Source organism: Dasypus novemcinctus, chromosome 8, assembly GCF_030445035.2.
Source record: "Dasypus novemcinctus isolate mDasNov1 chromosome 8, mDasNov1.1.hap2, whole genome shotgun sequence".
In the NCBI taxonomy this organism is placed as follows: domain Eukaryota; kingdom Metazoa; phylum Chordata; class Mammalia; order Cingulata; family Dasypodidae; genus Dasypus; species Dasypus novemcinctus.
Genome location: NC_080680.1, coordinates 15,919,507 through 15,938,671, shown reverse-complemented (window position 1 = coordinate 15,938,671; position 19,165 = coordinate 15,919,507). Strand labels below are relative to the sequence as shown.

At 40.1% G+C, this 19,165-nt stretch overlaps 1 protein-coding gene and 1 pseudogene across 2 annotated transcripts in view; one reads left to right on the top strand and one right to left on the bottom strand.

Annotated features, from left to right (window-relative positions):
* The window catches only part of ZNF484 (zinc finger protein 484), a 71,013-nt gene that overhangs the window by 32,162 nt on the left and 19,686 nt on the right, over positions 1–19,165 (bottom strand). The gene's annotated exons all lie outside the window — the stretch shown is intronic.
* Positions 3,630–18,712, top strand: LOC139439426 (zinc finger protein 131-like; annotated as a pseudogene).

The following is a 19,165-nucleotide window of genomic DNA, read 5'->3' as shown; positions in this document are numbered from 1 at the left end:
TCTTCAAGACCTGATGGTAGGTGGTGGATTCTTAAGGGAGATAAGAGAAGGACTGAGTGGACTACTGATGTTTAATGTATGTAGAAATTTTAATTAGCTTTACTGTAAAATTGTGGAAATATATAGAGTGGATGGTAACACACAGTAACAGCTAGTTTATAAATGGGGATGTGACTGAAAATGGTAGTCTAGTTATGTAAATGCCAACTGACAGAGTGCTTGAGAATAATCTAGGAACTGGATAACACAGTAAACCAAGAGGTGGGTAAGAATTGTGGTTGATGGTACAGATGCAAGAGTGTCCTTTGTTAGCTAGAACAAATGTATATCACTACTGCAGGGTGTTGGGAGTGTGGAGAAGCATGGGAAAAATACAGATGGAGTGACCTATGGACTGTGGTTAGTAGTAATAATACAATATTCTTGCATCTATGCAAAAGATGTACTGTGTTGATACTGAGGCAGTACAGAAAATATGAGCCAAATGTATACTATGGACATGGCAATAATCAGATGATATTATTTTATCTGTAGCAGATGACACACCACATTGCGGTATGTTGATGGAGAGTTGTTTGGGAATTCTGCACATGTGCATGATTGCTTTATAAGTTTATAACTTCTGTCATAAAAAAATATATTTAAAAAATAATAATAGGGTGGGTTGGGGGAAAAACACACCAGATGTAAGATAAGAACTATGATTAGTAGTAAGATTTTGACAGTGTTCTTTTAGAGTTTGTAACGAACGTCTCATGACGGTGCAAGGTGTTGGTGGAGGGTTGATGTATGGGACCCCTGTGCGATGTTATGCATGTTTGCTATGTAAGTTCACAACTTTTACTATACACTTAATTGTTTGTGTATGTTCACATATAAATGATATAAAGATAATAATCGTATTGGTTAGGGGAAAAATACTTTGTTTAGTAGTAATATTTTGACAGTGTTCTTTAATAATCCATTAAAAAGGTTTAAAAACAATGTAAATTATTGGTGGTAGGGTGAGATGTTATATATGTTTGTTTGATGTTATATAACTTTGTTTTGTAAGTTCACAACTATTATACATTGTTTATATATGTTTATGTATGAATGATATATTTCAATAAATTTAAAAAAATTTTAATTATATTAAATGAAATGGTTTAAATACACCAATTAAAAGAGATTGGCAGAGTGGATAAAAACACATAAAACGTAGTTGGTATATATATACATACACACACAAGAAATTCATTTAAATATGGCCATATAAGTAGGTTGAAAGTAAAAGAATAGAAAAATATATAACATTCAAATATAAATCAAAAGCACAGAAATGGCTATATGAATATCAGATAAAGAAGACTTCAGAGGAAAGGAAATTATCAGCAACATTAGATAATTATAAAAGGGTCAATCCATCAGGAAGATACAGTAATCCTAAATATCTATACACCAAACAGAGCAAAATAGTGAAGCAAAAACTGATGGAATTAGAATAAGTTAATCTATAGTTATAGTTGGACACTTCCATACTCTCTCAATACTTGTTAGAACAACTAGACAAAATATAAGCAGGTACAAAGAAGAACTCAACAATATCACAACCAATAGTATCTAACTGGCATTATTTAAAACATGAATACTTAGCTAAGGAGCCAACAGGGAGGAGCGACCATCTGTGGGATTATGACTGAATGCCTCTAAATCAGAATCCCCCCCAGGTGGAATGATATGGCAGTGCCTCAGATAGCCGGTCTCCCACCATCCCTGCCTATGCACCTGCCCACATATGCAGCACCCCCACTGCACACCAGAACCAGGTTCCAGTGCAGAGAGTCCCTGGTTCCAGAAAACAGGGTGAGAATGGAAAGGAAGTCGCCCCCTTCCCCATCACACACCTCACGTTCTTGGGAAACATGGTGCTAAACCATTCCTAGATGAACTGCTTCTGGGTTGGGATTTCATACATGGCAGAGCAGCTCCCTCACCATGATCTATTCAAAGTCAGAACTTGTTGTTGAACAACAACAACAACAAAAACTAAACTAAATAGATTTTAAACAAAAAAATTAAATTAACATAAAGAAAGAAATAATAAAAAGATGATACCCAACAACAGCAGAAGTGCATGGAACATTTATCAAGCTACACCGAACTTGCTTGATAAAACAGATCTCAACAGATTTAAAAGAACTGAAATTACACAGTTTCTTCTCTGAACACAATGGAATCAAACCAAAAATTAATTAAAAAAAAAAAAACAACAGGAAAATCTCCAAACACTTGAAAACTAAACAGCACAATTCTAATTAGTCCATGAGTCAGAGAAGAAGTATCAAGGAAATTTAAAAAAATACATTGAACTGAATGAAAATGAAAAAGTATCATAGCAAAATTTGTCTGAATTTGGCAAATGTAGGGAGTGACCTGCTGTGAGACCTATTTACAACCTCTCACAACATGGCGGATCTCACAACATGGCAAATCTCACAACATGGCGGAGTTCACAAATCTGCCCTGTCATTCCTTATTCTTCTTCCTCCCTGCTTCTTTGTTCTCCCCTTCCTGCTGCAACTCAGGTGACCACAGCAATATGCATGTGCAAAGCGCGAAACTCTGCAGACCCGGCACGAACTTTCAGCCAATCCCCTCCTTGGACATCTGTCACCCGCAAAACCAGCCTATCACCTATGTACACGTTCCCTTCCCTCTCTATATATCCCCGTGTTTTACCCCCAATAAACAAGGCTTGATCAGAATCCTGTCTTGCCTCCATTCTTCGTGTCTCTTGTCCCCGTCTCTGTGTCATTTGCTTTGTTTCTAGATCCCCGAGCTTGGTCGGACGGGAGACGTCCTGTCATATTGGCCTGGCCCGCGGGCGGGTCCGGGTCATTTTGGCGCCCAACATGGGGCAGAACTGAGCAACGACGTAGAGAGCGCTGATTGATGGGCCCAAAAGAAATCCAAGAAGACACCGTGTAGAGTGAGTCCACGGTCAGAGCTTCGTGAGTGAACAGAGACACCGCACAGGAGCCTGCTGCGCGGTCAGGATCTCGGTAAGTGATTGGCGAAAGTATGGGACAAGCAATGAGTGAGCATAACGTGTTTGTAGAAGGTCTACATGAGGCTTTAAAGGCATGAGGAGTAAAGGTTAAAGTTAAACAGCTCCTAGAATTCCTTGCTTTCCTAAAAGAAGTTTATCCCTAGTTTCCATAGGAAGGGAGCATTTACAACTCATAAAAGGAGCTACAGCAGCTAAAAGAATTACAACACCATAAATGCAGGAAGGAAGTTAACCACAACCCTTTTATCGCCCTTTTGCCCAGCTGTAGTTCCCTGTCAGAGCCGCCCGTGCTAAAACCGTCACCTAAATACCCTCCTAACTTTTCTCCATCCCACCCCCCTGTAATTACCTCTGCTTACCCGGTTACCGAAAAAAGAAATGATGATGATGAGCAAGTTCGGGTATACTCCACTTTTCCGTTTAAAAATTTAAAAGAGCTTAAGTCCGCCGCCTCTACCTATGGGCCCACTGCTCTGTATACTATTACCATCTTGGAGCATATTGCCGATGCCTGGCTTACACCTCATGATTGGCGTACTCTTGTTCGCTCTGCTCTCAGTGCAGGAGATTACCTATTATGGAAATCCGAGTACACCGAGTTCTGTGCCGATACAGCCAAGCCGAGTTCTGTACCGATACAGCCAAGTGTAATGCTCAGGCCGGCAACAACGGGTGGACTATTGATATGCTCACAGGGTCAAATGATTATAGAGATAATACAAACCAGTGTAGGTATGACCCTGGCCTATTTGCTCAAATTCAAACTGCTGCCCTTAAGGCTTGGAAAAGGTTGCCCTCAAAAGAACGCCCTGCCTCCTCCCTCACTAATAGTAAACAGGGGCCGGAGGAGCCTTTTTCAGATTTTGTAGGCAGATTGTGCACGGCTGCAGAAAGGCTGTTTGGCGATACCAATACAGAAACAGACTATGTAAAACAAATCGCCTTTGAAAATGCAAATGCGGCTTGTCAGGCCGCAATCAGACGTTATAGAAAGAAGGAGGACTTGTCTGGTTACATCAGGCTTTGTTCTGAAATTGGCCCCGCCTACCAACAAGGCCTTGCTATGGCCGCCGCCTTAAAAGAGGTTTTACAGCCGCAACAAAAAAGAACTTGTTTTAAGTGCGGTGATCCGGCCATTTTGCCCGAGACTGTCCCACCCCTGGTATTTAACAAAAAGCCTAGTAGTGCCCCTAGAGTCTGTCCTCGTTGCCAACATGCAGGGCCAATCTCTCCCTCCCCATCAGGGAAACAGGAGGCAGGGCCAGCCACAGGCCCCGAAACCAAAACAAGCTTATAAGGCAATCAACTTTCTTCTGGCAAATGCCAATCCTTTCTTAACTCTTCGGGCTCCCTGCTGTCTACATGACAATGGAGCTCTGGGCTAGTGAGGGCTAATATAGTTAAGCCACTGGAATGAGAGAAAAACGTGGCAACATTTGTGTTTTGTTTTGTTTCCATGCTAATTCTAATTGGGCTTATTTAACCAAGATAATAAAATGAGTACAAAATTTTTATCAAGGTCTAAAAGGAATTTTCAGTTTTAAATCAATAATTATCTCCAGAATTTCAAGTCTCAGTATAGTCTTACAGTAATAATCCAAAAATGTGTGCTAATGGTCTGCCTAACTGCTGCTCAAGTTATTTTAACTGATTGCTGATAACTAATAAAAATGTTTTCAAGCACAAACTTGCATATTACAGGCAACATGAATTCCAGAAGAAATCTTGAAAGGTACAATCTAAGATGTGCTATATAACAGAGGATTTAAAAGCAGCTATACCAAGAAAGTAAAGAATTATGAGTCAACTGTAAATAAATTGTATGTTTCTGTTAATGTGTTGTAATTGTTTTGTGTTTGTCTGTCTGTTCATTCAAAGTCACTGTATATTGTGATACCTCCGGATGGTAATATAAATTAGTAAAAAAAAGAGCTCTATTCAAATGGCCAAAAATTAAATAAGCACTTATATTAATACTTAAGTTTATTATATTAATACATAAGTTTAAATGTTAATAAGATATCTACAATGATAAAAATTGTAAGTCTTGATTAACAAAATTACTATGCCTTTTCATAAAAAATGGTTCTTGCCTAGATTGAAATGAATAACTTATTTTTCTTCACAGGATAATATGAAGGATGTAAAACTTAAATGAATATTTGGTTAAAAGTTTGTGAAAATGCTAACTGAAATTTAATGAGTCTTTACAAAAAGGTGTTTTGTCCTAAAGTAGGATGGCTAATTTTCATAAACTCTTGGAACTTAAATGCATGTGGCAAGTTATAGAAAGTATTGTGGTAACTTTAAGTAAAGAAATGTGTTCTATAAAGGTAAAATTTGTCTTAAAATGATATAATTATAGCCTATATGGTTATAAATAATTACAAAAGGTCTTATGAACATTGTTTACATTAAAGTGTTTAAGTGGCTAATTTCAAAAGGTCATTATTAAACAAACCTAATTAATAATAATGATAATAATAATAAAAGGTAATTTTATAACAGGAAAGATTGACAGCAGCCAGCCTCCCTTCACAACTTGCTTCTAGAAGGCTGTTTCTGATATTGCATGCTACTAAGTATTTATAGAAAAGTTCATTATTTTAACAAGCTTGTTTAGTGTTAATGGTATTATGTTATAAGAAGTTCACTTGATAACTTTGTAAGAAGGCTATATGGAAGGTGTTTTTATTATTAAGGAAACAGAAAATTATTTTGTCCTGAGATAAAATGATTGATTATTGGAAAGAGTAGAGTGTGGAACAAAACCTAACTGAATACTGAAAGTGCAAAAGGTTGGTGGAAAAGGAATTTTTAGTTAAAGTTAAATAAAATTTAATGGGTCTATCTATAAAATTTTAAAGGCTTTAGTATCAAGTAGTATGCTGATGCAAGGTTAAAAATTTTTGTTCTTTCTCAAGGCCTCTCATCATTAATCTGTTTTGGTAAAAGTTCTTATCCTCAATAATAAGTATACAAAGAAAGTCTGTTTTATCAAAATAGCTACTTGTGTCCATCATTTAACAGTAGCCTTTTATTCCAAACTAATTATAAGAGATTTGTTCTTTTACCTTGAAAGAAAAATTAAAGTGATGGTTGAGTTAATTTAATATGTTATAAATTAAATGAAAGGTGTTTAAAAGTGTTATAAAATTAACAAGTTTTTTTCTTTCCTTTAACCCTCTGTTAATTAAAGTTGTCTGAATAAAAGGCTTCTATAAATGCTTAAGAGTGTATAAAGTTACCAATATTTTAGCATAATATTAAAGAAAAGTACAATGTGGTTAATTATGGTTTTAATAATTATAAAAGAGTATGTGTCACAGAAACAACCTCTTATCATAGATTAAAGTAACAACACTAGTATGCAGCAATCCCAAACACTGCTAGTATGTTGCATAAAGTTAATGTCCAGCTGTATTGCTATCACTTTGTTTTAAAACTTGCTAAGACTTTCTTTAGTGTCTTCTTAGACAAATCAAGCCAGCTGCATTCCTCTATCTATAAAAAAACCCAACAACAGACTTTTGCAGTGCTTTTCAGGGCTGTGTGCATAGCCCAACCATCTTGTATGGTATTTACTGATAGTAATAGTAATAAAAAAAGCAGCATACGTTATTTCTCAAAAAGAACAGGTTTGGCAAACTTCTTATTCATCTGCTCAATGCACAGAGCTTTCAGTCATCATTAAAGTTTTACAAATGTTTTGAGAGCCCTTGAATGTTGTCTCTGACTCTAAATATGTAAGTCTTACTGTCTAGCCATAGTTGAATGCAGCCATCATACCCTAAAAACTATGCTTTTAAAACAAAAAGGGGGAGATGATAGTATTATAACACCAAAAGATCAATTGGCAAAAGTTTTATTTACTTCAAATTTTCTTAATGTTTATAATTCATTAACACCTGTGGAATGTCACTTAGAAAATGTCAAGCATCTACAGTAGACGCAGGAAATGAAGATCAACCAATATTCTAGAAGGATCTTTTAAGCAATGAATGGAAAAAAAAAAAAAAAGGCAGGATTAAAGTAAGGGGGTGAGGCTATGCTCTTATCATTTCAGAAAATGGAGAACAAATCTGGCTACCTGCAAAGAGGATTAAACCCCAGAATGAAGAGATGGAGTCTTCTACAACTTCTGATAATGGTGATTGTAAGTAATAAGGAAGCTGCCAGTAATTACACTTATTAGACCTATAGACCTAAACCCCCATTACTTAGAGTGTTAACCTGGAAAAATCCATTCTTTCATATATATCTGAATAAGAACCATATACTCCCTGGACCAATTGATGATCGATTGCCAATTAAACTCTATGAAGAAGGACAAAGAATCGATAACCTCATATTACCATTTGATTATCGGCCCTTATGTATGGGTAACCATCCTTCCTGTATGTATGTTAAAAATCGGGCCGTAATTATCTTCAAAAATAATAATACTCAGTTTATTGTGACTTTATTTCACTCTTCCAATTTATTTGTAACCAAAAATCCTACTTATGATTGTCCGCAAAAAGAGGGATGGCAAGAATGCCATATAGGAAGAGAATCTGTCATTTTTAATGATTCCTATGGAATAGTGTGGGAAAGTGCCGCTATGGAGAGTCCCATTGAATATAATAACAGATTTACTTGGTATGGTCTAAATAGTAAAGGACAAAAAAAACAAATTTTACTAAAAATAATAGTGTTTGGAAACAGAAAGGGAAATGGATCCCTTCTCCATGGTGTAATATTACATCTATACACAAGCAGAAGAATGTGTGGAAAGTTTTTCTAGGAATAGCTCCTACTATAGAATGGATTGGGAATAATAGTAAGAATGGTCAATATCTGCATTTAAATCAAATTCATCATCTTGACCTACTTAAAGCTGATAAAGGGGGAACCTGCCTTTTCCTCCAGGAAGAATGTTGCTACTATATAAATGAATCTGGTATTGTTGAGCAAAATGTTAAGAAATTGCGAGAATTGCAGGAAGGAATACTGCCCTCCCAATCAACCTCCTCCTCATCCGCCTGGCTCACTTCCCCTCTCGCAACGTGGCTAGGTCCCCTCCTCAGCCCCCTAATCGCTCTCATATTAATCTGTGCATTTGCACCTTGCCTCCTTAAATTTCTCCAAGAAAGGATGAAGCAAATCTCGGCCCACATGATGTATCTTGCCGCTGTTCGTCAGTACCCACCTATCCGGACCAAAGAATGAACAACCAACCTTTGAAAATGCAAATTTCTTATGTTGTCTCATTTGCTATCCTGTACCCTAATAACATTTCTTTGCCTGTTTTCCCCTTACAGTCACCACCTCCCTTATCACGGCTTAACCTTCTCTGTTTAATCTATATCACTGAACGGCTTCGGCAAAGATCCAGCGGATCAAACGAGCAATGGGCACCCTGGACTGACAAGACCGGGGCGGGTGTGGCCACACCCACCAATCTCAGTACATCATGCTTGTCATACGCGGTCTATGAGGGCTCCCCGTTATAGCTTGCTGTAATTGCAAGCCATCTGTCGCTGAGGCGCTGGACTGGTTAGCCAATGACGGGCAACTGGGCTGACACATCAGTCAACCTAAGACAGGGACGTGGCCTTTTGCTGCCATGATTCCCAATGACGGGTAAGATTGATTGCATACCGGGTAAAACAAATCGCTTACTGGGTGCAGCCCCGACCTAAGACAGGCACAGCCCCCCTTTCAGCACGGGAGCACCTTTCAGCCGCATACCACTACTGAAAATAAGCCCTGCTCTATCATGAGCCATCGCTGGCTATTCCTCTCTTCAATTCATAATATATTAAACAGAAAAGGGGGACCTGTAGGGAGCCACCCGCTGTGAGACCTATTTACAGCCTCTCACAACATGGCGGATCTCACAACATGGCAAATCTCACAACATGGCGGAGTTCACAAATCTGCCCTGTCATTTCCTTATTCTTCTTCCTCCCTGCTTCTTTGTTCTACCCTTCCCGCTGCAACTCAGGTGACCACAGAAATACACATGCGCAAAGCGCGAAACTCTGCAGACCCAGCACGAACTTTCAGCCAATCCCCTCCTTGGACGTCTGCCACCCGCAAAACCAGCCTATCACCTATGTACACGTTCCTTTCCCTCTCTATATATCCCCGTGTTTTACCCCCAATAAACAAGACTTGATCAGAATCCTGTCTTGCCCCCATTCTTCATGTCTCTTGTCCCCGTCTCTGTGTCGTTTGCTTTGTTTCTAGATCCAAGCTTGGTCGGATGGGAGACGTCCTGTCGTATTGGCCTGGCCCGTGGGCGGGTCCGGGTCAGGCAAAATCTGTGGTGATAGGAAAATCTGAAGGACTAAAGGTTTATATGAGAAAAGAAGAAAATTCTCAAACAAAAAATTTGAACTTCAAACTCAAGAAACTATAAAAAGAAGAAAAAGCCAAAGCAAGCAGAAGGAAGTAAATGATAGAGCAGAAATTAATGAAGTTGAAAAATGAAAACTAGAAAAATCAATGAAACAAAAAGCTGGTTCTATGGAAAGGCCAATAAAATTGAAAAACATCTAGCAAGGTGACCAAGAAAAAAAAAAGGTAAAGATACAAATTACCAATATGAGGAATGAAAGACTATATACCCTGCCAACACCAAAAAGATAATAAAGGAATATTATGAACAAACTTTATACACATAATTTTGAGAATATAGATGAAACACACCAATTCCTCAAAAGTACAAACCACTAAAACTCTCCCACTGTGAGACACAAATTCAAAATAGCCCTAAAACTACTAAGGAATTTTAAAACTTAAAAAAAAAAAAAAGTCTCTTAAGCCTAGATGGTTTATCAGAAAATTCTACAAAATGTTCATTAATATCAACTCTATACAATCTCTTCCAGAAAACAGAAGAGGAGAGAATGTTTTCTAATTCATTCTTTGAGGCCATATTACCCTGATTAAAAAATCAGAGAAAAAAAAAATCAATTAAAGACAGTATAGAAAAAGGAAACACAAATTATACATTATCCCCTTCTAGAATAATGAATATAAAGAAACACATTCCAACTAACTACATGAGGTCAGTCTTAACCTGACACCAAAACCAAAAACAGTATCCAAAAAAAAAAATCCCTTGTCATGATAGGTCAATATCTCCCATGAATATGATGCAAAACTCCTTTAAAAAGTATTAATATTAGGGTTGACATCAATTGACATTAATGGTTGTACTTATGAACCTTATTCTTGTGAAACTGAAACTTAGCCTAGTACTATATACAACCTGAAAACCTTCTTGTTGCTCAAATGTGGCCTCTCTCTAAGCCAAACTCAGTATATAAACACACTACCTGTCCCCAGTGTGGAACATGACTCCTGGGGATAAGCCTCCCTGCCACCAAGGGATTATTAGCAAGTGCCAACTAGTGATGCACTTGACCAAAAGGGGGAAATATTAAGTACAAATAAATTTTTATGGCTAAGAGATTTCAAAGTAAGTCATTCCAGAGGTTACACTTTATGCATGTCTCAGGAGGATCTTCCACAGTAAACAATGCTTCCTGAGGACTCCAGAGACATCTAGACACTGTAGGCAGGACAGACAATCTCAGGAATTCAGTACCCTGTCAGTGGGCCTTAGCCTGGAATATATGTTCTCCAATGTACCAGAGTCAGACTCATTTATAATTTCCCTACACAGGGCTCTTCTGCCCCATTTACTTGAACCTATAATTAGCACTACATTCATTATATATATATAGGTCCCAGAGACTTAAATCTTTAGTCTTTTCATATGCCAGTTGAGCCCTGAATCTCAGCAGAAGTTGCAACACCTACTCTCCATTTCAATAGACTCAACTAGAACAACAAACAAAAGGATGACGATGGACAACACCCATCCCAAAAAACAGAGTATTTACAACTGCAAGCAAGACAGTTACATACATTTGCTCCATGGGATCTAAGTCCCCTCTCAAAATCCTCAAGATTGAGAAATGAACAAACGTAAGGGGGGATGCAACTATGAATTAAAGTAGACTTATTACTCTAGCAATGGAAGACCTTATATCTTTGATATAAAGGCAATGATGGATACAGACCATTATACATTTTGTCAAAACCTATAAAAATGTGTGGTGCAACGTGTAAACGATAATGCAAACTATTGTCCATGGTTGGTAGCAATGCTTCAATATGTGTTCATCATTTATAATAAATGTAACATAGTGAAAGATGTTGTTAATGGGAAAAAGTGTGGGAGGGGGAGGGTGTGGTATATACTGGAATCCCCCATATATTTTCGATATATCATTATTTAATCTAAAACGTCTTTAAAAATAAAAAAAAATTCATAAAAAGTATTAGCATATACAATTCAGCAACATATCAAAAGAATTATATGCCATGATGAAGTGGAGTTTACTCCAGGAATGCAACACTGATTTGAAAACACTGGTTTCATTATTTGAAAATGAATCAATGTAATCTACCATATCAACAGGCTAAAGAAGAAAAATTACATGATCATGTCAATTCATACCAAAAAAAATTTGACAAAATTCAACGCTTAGTCATAATACTTCAAAACCTTGCTTCAGAGGATGGTCCTCAGACAAGAAGCATTGACAGCCCACAGGAATTTGTGAGGAATGCAGACCCTTATATACCATCCCAGTCTTACTAAATCAGAAAGTGAATTCATACGCAATTAAAATGTGAGGAGCGCTGCTCTAAAACATAGCAATAAAAAAAAATAACAGGTTGTTGAAAACATTGTTCTGTCACCATTTGTTTTAGCTAGGTAACCACCAAATATACCAGAAATGGGCTGACTTTTCTTATGTATATATCTCCCTCCCCTTGTGGTTTTTTTACTTGCTGTCTGCTGTGTGTCCATTTGCTGTACGCTCTTCCGTGTCTGTATTTATTTATTTATTTGTTCCGCCCCCTTGCAGCTTGCTTGTTGTCTGCTCTCTCTGTCCATTCACTGCGTGTTCTTCTGTGCTTTTTTGCTTGTCTCCCTTTTTCTTGTGTCACCTTGCTGAGTTGGCTCTCTGCAGTGCTGGCCGGCCAGGCGGCACTCCGCAGTGCCCAGGCCAGCGGCTCTCCGCAGCATACAGGTGAGCCTGCCTTCATAAGGAGGCCCTGGGGACGCAAACCCAGGGCCTCCCATATGGTAGACAGGAGCCCAACTAATTGAGCCACAGCTGCTTCCCTGGGTTGGCTTTTACAATGGGGATTTTATTAACTTACAAGCTTAGAGTTCTGAGGCTGAGAAAAATGTCCAAATCAAGGCATCAGGCAACACTCTCTCCCCGAAGATTGGCTGCTGGTTCCTGGACTCCTCTGCCAAATGGGGAGGCACATGGAGGCTTGTGATTCTGGACTCCCCTATCAAGTGGAAAGGCACATGGTGGCATCTCCCTGCTCCTCTGGATCCCATCGCTTTCAGCTTCCTGGTTTCCATGGCTTCCTCTTCAGCTTCTGTGGGTTTCTCTCTGTACTTCTGTGTTCCAGTGATTTTAGCTTCTGGCTTCTGGAATTTTCTCAGGCTCAAAGGTTTCTCTCTCTCTCTTTGCATATTCATCCCATTTATAAAGGACTCCAGGAAGACGATTAACCCACCCTTATTGAAGGAATCTAGTCAAAAGGCCCTTAACAGAAGTAACCTAATCAAAAGATCCCAATTATAATAAGTTCAAACCCTCAGGATTGGATAGCTCTAAGGACATGATTTTCTGGTGTCCATCCAGCATCAAACTGTCACACTCCACCCTCTGGACCCCCAAAAACATGTTGTTTCCATATGCAAAATACACTCATTCCATCATAATATTTCAAAAAGCCTTAAATAATTTCACTTACAATATTAAGTACAAAGTCTCATCAAAATCAGTTATAGGCATGGTTTATCCTGGGGCACAATTCCCCTCAGGCTTTGGAACTTTGAAACTTAGATAACAATTTTTCTGCTTGTAATATGCAAAGGAGGGACAGCAACCCATGGAGTGAGGGCAATTATGGTAGGAAAGGCCAGGGGGAAGGCATTACAACTTCCCCTATTTAGCAAAATAGTAAATCAATACCAGATACCTGGAAGAACTGCAGAAATCAGTGCCACCATCAGGGATGGATGTAAGGGTGGTGATTCCCACCACATCCCCATTCAACTCTATTTGGCCTATGCAGAAAACAAATGGATCTTGGGGGATGACAGTGGATTACTGTAATTTAACCAGGTGATGACTCCAATTGCAGCTGCTGTTTCAGATGTGGTATCATTATTTGAGTAAAGCAACACATTCTCTGGCATCTGATGTACAGTTATTGATCTGGAAAATGTTTTTTTCCTCAATTGCTATTAGTAAGGACCACCAGAAACAGTCTGCTTTCAGCTGGCAAGGCCAGCAATATACCTTCATTGTCCTACCTCAGGGGTATATCAACTCTTCAGTCCTATGAATATTGTCTGAAGGATCTTGATCATCTCTCCCTCCCACAAATCATCACACTGGTCTACTACATTGATGACATCATGCTGACTGAACTTAGTGAGCAAGAAGTAGCAACTATTCTAGACTTATTGATCAGGCATTTGTGTGACAGAGGGTGGGAGATAAATCCAGCAAAAATACAGGGCCCTTCCACCTTGGTGAAAGTTTTAGGTGCCCAGTGGTGTGGGCCATGTTTAGATAAGCTGCTGAATCTGGCCCCACCTAAAACCATAGAAGAGGCACAACAGCTAGCTGGACTTTGGGTGTGCTCCAGCCAATTTACCAAGTCACCCAAAAAGATGCAAGTTTTGAGTGGGGACCAGAACAAGAGGAGGCTCTGTACAGGTCCAGGCTGCTGTGCAAGAGACTTGGCCTGTTGGGCTATATGATCCAGCAGATCCAATGATGCTGGAAGTATCAGTGGCAAATGGAGATGCTGTCTGGAGCCTTTAGCAGGCCCCTGTAGGAGACTAACAACACAGACCCTTATGATTTTGAAGCAGAGCTCTGCCATCCTCTGCAAATAACTACTCTTCTTTTTGAGAAACAGCTTTTAGTCTGCTACTCAGCCTTAGTAGAGACTAAATGCTTAAACTTGCCTATCCTGAGCTGGGTGTTGTCTGATCTACCAAGCCATAAAGATGGAGTGCACAGCAGCACTCCATCATAAAGTGGAAGTGTTATACACCAGAGAGGGCTCCAGTGGGTCCTGAAGACATTAGTAAGTTACATGAGGAAGTGGCCCAAATGCCCACGATGTCACTCCTGCCACATTACCTCTTCTTTCCCAGCCCTTACCTATGGCCACCTGGGGAGTTCCTTAAAATCAGCTGATTGAGGAAGAGAAAATTCTGGCCTAGTTTACAGATGGTTCTGAACAATGTGGGGGTACCACCTGAAAATGGACAGCTGCAGCCCTGCAGCCCTGCAGCCCTGTAGCCCTTTTTTTGGAATATCCCTGAAGGACAGTGGTGAGAGGAAATCCTCCCAGTGGGTGAAACTTCGAGCACTACACCTGGATGTTCATTTTGCTTGGAAGGAGAAATGGCCAGAGGGGCATCTATACAGTAATTCATGGGCTTTTGCCAATCGTTTGGCTGGATGGTTAGGGAGTTGGAAGGAACATGATCAGAAAATTGGTGACAAAGAGGTCTGGGGAAGAGGTATGTGGATAGACCTTTCTAAGTGGGCAAAAAAGATGAGCTATATGTGTCCTGTGTGAATCTCACTAGAGGGTGACTTCAGCAGAGGAAGGTTTTCATAATCAAGTGGATGAGATGGCCAGTTCTGTGGATAGCAGTCAGCCTCTCTCCCCAGGCACTCCTGTCATTGCCCAATGGGCTCATGAACAACATGGCCATGGTGGTAGAGGTGGAGGTTATAGATGGGCTCAACTACATGGACTTCCACTCACCAAAGCCAATTTGGCTATACCCACTGCTGTGCCTGATCTGCCTGCAGCAGAAACCCACACTTAGTCCCCAAAATGGCATCATTTCCCAAAGTGATCAGCCTGCTACCTGGTGGCAGGTTGCTTACATCAGACCATTTCCATCTTGAAAGGGGCAAAAATTATTTCTAACTGGAATAGACACATACTCTGGATATAGGTTTGCCTTCCCTACATGCAATGCTTCTGCCAAAACCACCACTGTGGACTTACAGAATGCTGTATCCACCATCATGGTATTCTACAGCATTGCTTCTGATCAAGAAACCCACTTTACAGCAAATGATGCAGGAATGGGCACATGCTCATGGAATTCACTGGTCTTACCATATTCCCCACCATCTTGAGGCAGCTGGATTAATAGAATGGTGGAATGGTCTTTTAAATTCAATTATAGTGCCAACTAGTTGGCAATAATTTGCAAGGATGGGGCAGTGTTTTCCAGGATACTGTATGTGCTCTGCATCAGCATCCACTGTCTGGTGCTGTATTTCCCACACCAGGATTCACAGGTCCAAGAACCAAGGGGTTAAACAGGAGTGGCAACACCCACTATTGCCCCTAGTGACCCACTAGGAAATTTTTTGCTTCCTTTGCCTGCAACCCTAAGCTCTGCTGGTCTATAGGCCCTAGTTCCAAAAGGAGGAGTGCTACCACCAGGAGACACAACCATGTTTCCATTAAGCTGGAAGTTAAGACTGCCACCTGGCCATTTTAGGCTCCTCAGGCCTCTGAATCAACAGGCAAAGGAAGGAATTACTGTACTGGTTGGGGTGAGTGATCCTATCAAGGAGAAATAGGACTGCAACTATCCAATGGAGGTAAAGAAGAGTCTACCAGAGAGTTTCAGGAAGATGGCATCAGAGTAGGTCAGGCAGGGTGCAGGTCTTTTACAAAACAGGGAAGAATGGGCAGAAGTCGTATGAGGGATGTGCTTTGGGAATCTGCAGACCAGGAGATTACTGCATGCATCATACAGGAGGGACTGAGGACAGAGAGACAAAGAGGCCAAAAGGAAGTCTGTGAGTTTTTTTCCCATCCTTGAGGCAAAAAGTCTTAGTAAAATCTGCAGCTCAGAGGCCAATCAAGAGGGGAAAGTGCATATTCCTCCCTGGGAAGAGGGAGTGTTCGGTGAAGGGCTGAGTGTGGCTTATCTTCAGTGAGTTTAAACGGCATAGTCCAATTTTGAATCACTGGTTCAGAAAATCCAATCGGTGTAAGTTGAAAGATCCGCCTACATGGAAAGGATTTGCTGAAGCACGCCATCTGCTGGCTAGCCGGGAAAGTGCAGGAAGAGAAGGCTTGTTTCTCATGCCTTTCTGAGGCCCCACTGATCTGGTCTGTGCTCTATTAGTGGGTCACTGGCCCTGTTTTGATAACTTAAAGAGGGCAATCTTAAAGTTTTAGTAAATATTGAACCAAAAATCAAAGGAAAGTTGTGAAATAAAGCCCTGGGCAAGATAGAAAAATTGTCCAACAGAGTAAAATCACCAGCCTAGATATCAACAAAAAATTGCAAGCCATACTAAGAAACAGGAATATATGGTTCAGACACAAGATCCAACCAAGAATCACGATGAGGCACAAGATTTAAGACAACTAACCAATGATGTTCACACAAATCTCCTAAACCAATTCAAGGAGTTGAAGGAAAATATGACTAAAGAGATAAAGGATATGAAGAAGACACTGTGTGGGCACGAAGAACAATTTGAAAGTCTACAAAGAAAAGTAACAGAGCTTATGGGAATGAAAAATACAATGGATGAGATTAAAAACATATTAAAGGCAATGCTGACCAAGTAGGGCAGGGGAGAAGAGGGAGGGCATGGAGGGAAGGGAAGGAAGACCTGGGAGTTGTGGGCTGCGGGCCAGATCGGGTCTGGGGTGGCAGGAGCCCAGGCTGGGTAGAAGGGGGTTGGCAGGCTGTTAACAGGCACTGCAGCTGTCAGGTCCCTTGCCCTGAACTTGTGGGCCCTGGCACCTGGGGTCTCTGGCACTGCACCCACCCCCTCTATCTCGCATCTCCCAACTCCAATTAGGTCAGCCTGGGAGTCCCACGGCCACCACTCGGGCCCAAACATGCAACAACCACTCAGCTCACCTTTCTTTCTTCCTTCTCCTTCCTCTAGTCTCATCCTCCCCTCTTCTCCTCATGTTGCAGGGGGTTTTGTTTTATGCTTTAAGGGTTTTGTTGTTCCTTAGCCTGAGCTCATGGATGTACATTATCATGCTCTTCATTTTAGAGCAACTGAATGGCCATGGAGGCCAAAGAGATGATGGAATGCCTTCAAGAGTTTCCTAAACATCACAAAACGATGCTGGACAGATTGAATGAACAGCGAAAGCAGGATCAGTTTACTGACATCATCTTGATTGTCGGGGGACACCATTTTAAGGCCCACGAGGCTGTTTCAGCTGTTTGCAGTAAAAGCAGTGACTTCTGCTAAGTAGTCCATGAAGTCCATTCAGAGCACAGGTTTCTCTGATGATTCAGCTTTAATGCTGTTGGCAGATATTACCAGCAACTACTGTTAAGGCGATAGGAAAGGGCAGATTAAAGACGATAATGGCTGTGCATCTGATCCCACAAGCAAACAGGTAGAAGGAACACAGGAAATCACACTCCACTGAGTGTTTCAAGTGTGAAATAGGCAACAAAAGGTATCTTTGGGAGAGAGCATGAAAACAGCACCTCAATTGTGACCACCTTGAAGAAGGTGCAGTTAGTTAAGAAGCAAAAAACTAGGGGGAAAAATCACATGACAGTACTGCAAGAAACAGTTTGACTACTTTGGACATTTTAAAGAACATCCTCAAAAACACAGATGGGGAGCAGATGTAGCTCAGTGTTTGAGCACCTGCTTCCCATGTACAAGGTCCCAGGTTCAATCCCCAGTACCTCCTAAAAATGACAACAAAAACAAACAAACAAACAAAACACACAAGTGAAGAAGCTTTTAAATGTCCAACTGGTTATGAATGATTTGCTAGAAATAACACACTTAAATGTCACCTGACTGTATGCCAAACTGGAGAGGGGCAAAAAAAGGGTAGAAAGAAGCTTTATGAATGGCAGGTGTGTAATTCTGTTTAACAGCTGGCACCAGTTCAAAAATCACTTGGTAATAAATCAGAATAAACCCAACCATTGTACTTTATGTGGTTTGTGGTTTATGCAAGGAAACGAAGTAAGGAGGCACCTCAGTGATACAATATTTCAAAGCATCCAGTAATTGAAGAAGTTCTTTCAGGAGAAACACGTGCAAAACTGAACCTATGACATCAGTAATTATTACAGAACCAGTTGGGAAGGTGCATGTGCTACCACTGCTTCAGGTCCAAGGGATTCAGCACAAGCGACTATGGAACAAGTCTACCCAGATCTGTTCCAAGACAGCCAAGTGCATGATTCACATATGAGTGAGCTTCCAGAGCAGGTCTAGGTGAGTTATCTACAAGTGGGTTGAATTCAGACTATATGTAGAGAAGCTGCATGTAGAACAGATAAGTCAGATGCCAATGGAAGTACAAACTGAGCTTCTAGAAGCAACTTGGATCAAGTGACCCCTGAAATTATGAACCAGGAGAAGAATAAGTAATAGCCAGGCAAATGCTGCTGAGACTGCCAGGGAAGGTCACAAAGATGCTGAGGGTTTAGAGACCAAACCAACAGTGGATTCCCAAGCTGAAAAGGCAGGGAATAAGGACTGAACAGCTATGCCAGTTTTAGAATGAAATAACAAATCAATATATTTTTAAATTTATGCATTGGGTTTTTGAACTGATTATAGGCAGTGTGATGGTCCTTAAGCTAAAAGACAAGTGAGACCAAATTACAAACATTTCCTGGTGTGCTGAACTGTTCCTCTCAAAACAAACTGATTTCCCTGCACTTAATGTCACATAGGAGGAATCTTTTCCATAAATGAATGGGAAGCTTTGAGATGTATATTTCTGGAAATTTAAATGGGTTATATTCTTATATAAATTGGGTAACAATATATCTATTTACACTGTGGTAAGGTTTCTCCCTTCTCTCTTTCCCAGGTCACATCCTTCCTCAAAATTTTTTTCCACATTGTAAAATCAAAAGGAAAATTATTAGAATGCAAGTTTATGTACTCTACTACATGTTGGAAAATTGAATATATAGGAAAAACAATGCTGCTGGAAGAAAAGTGCCTTGAT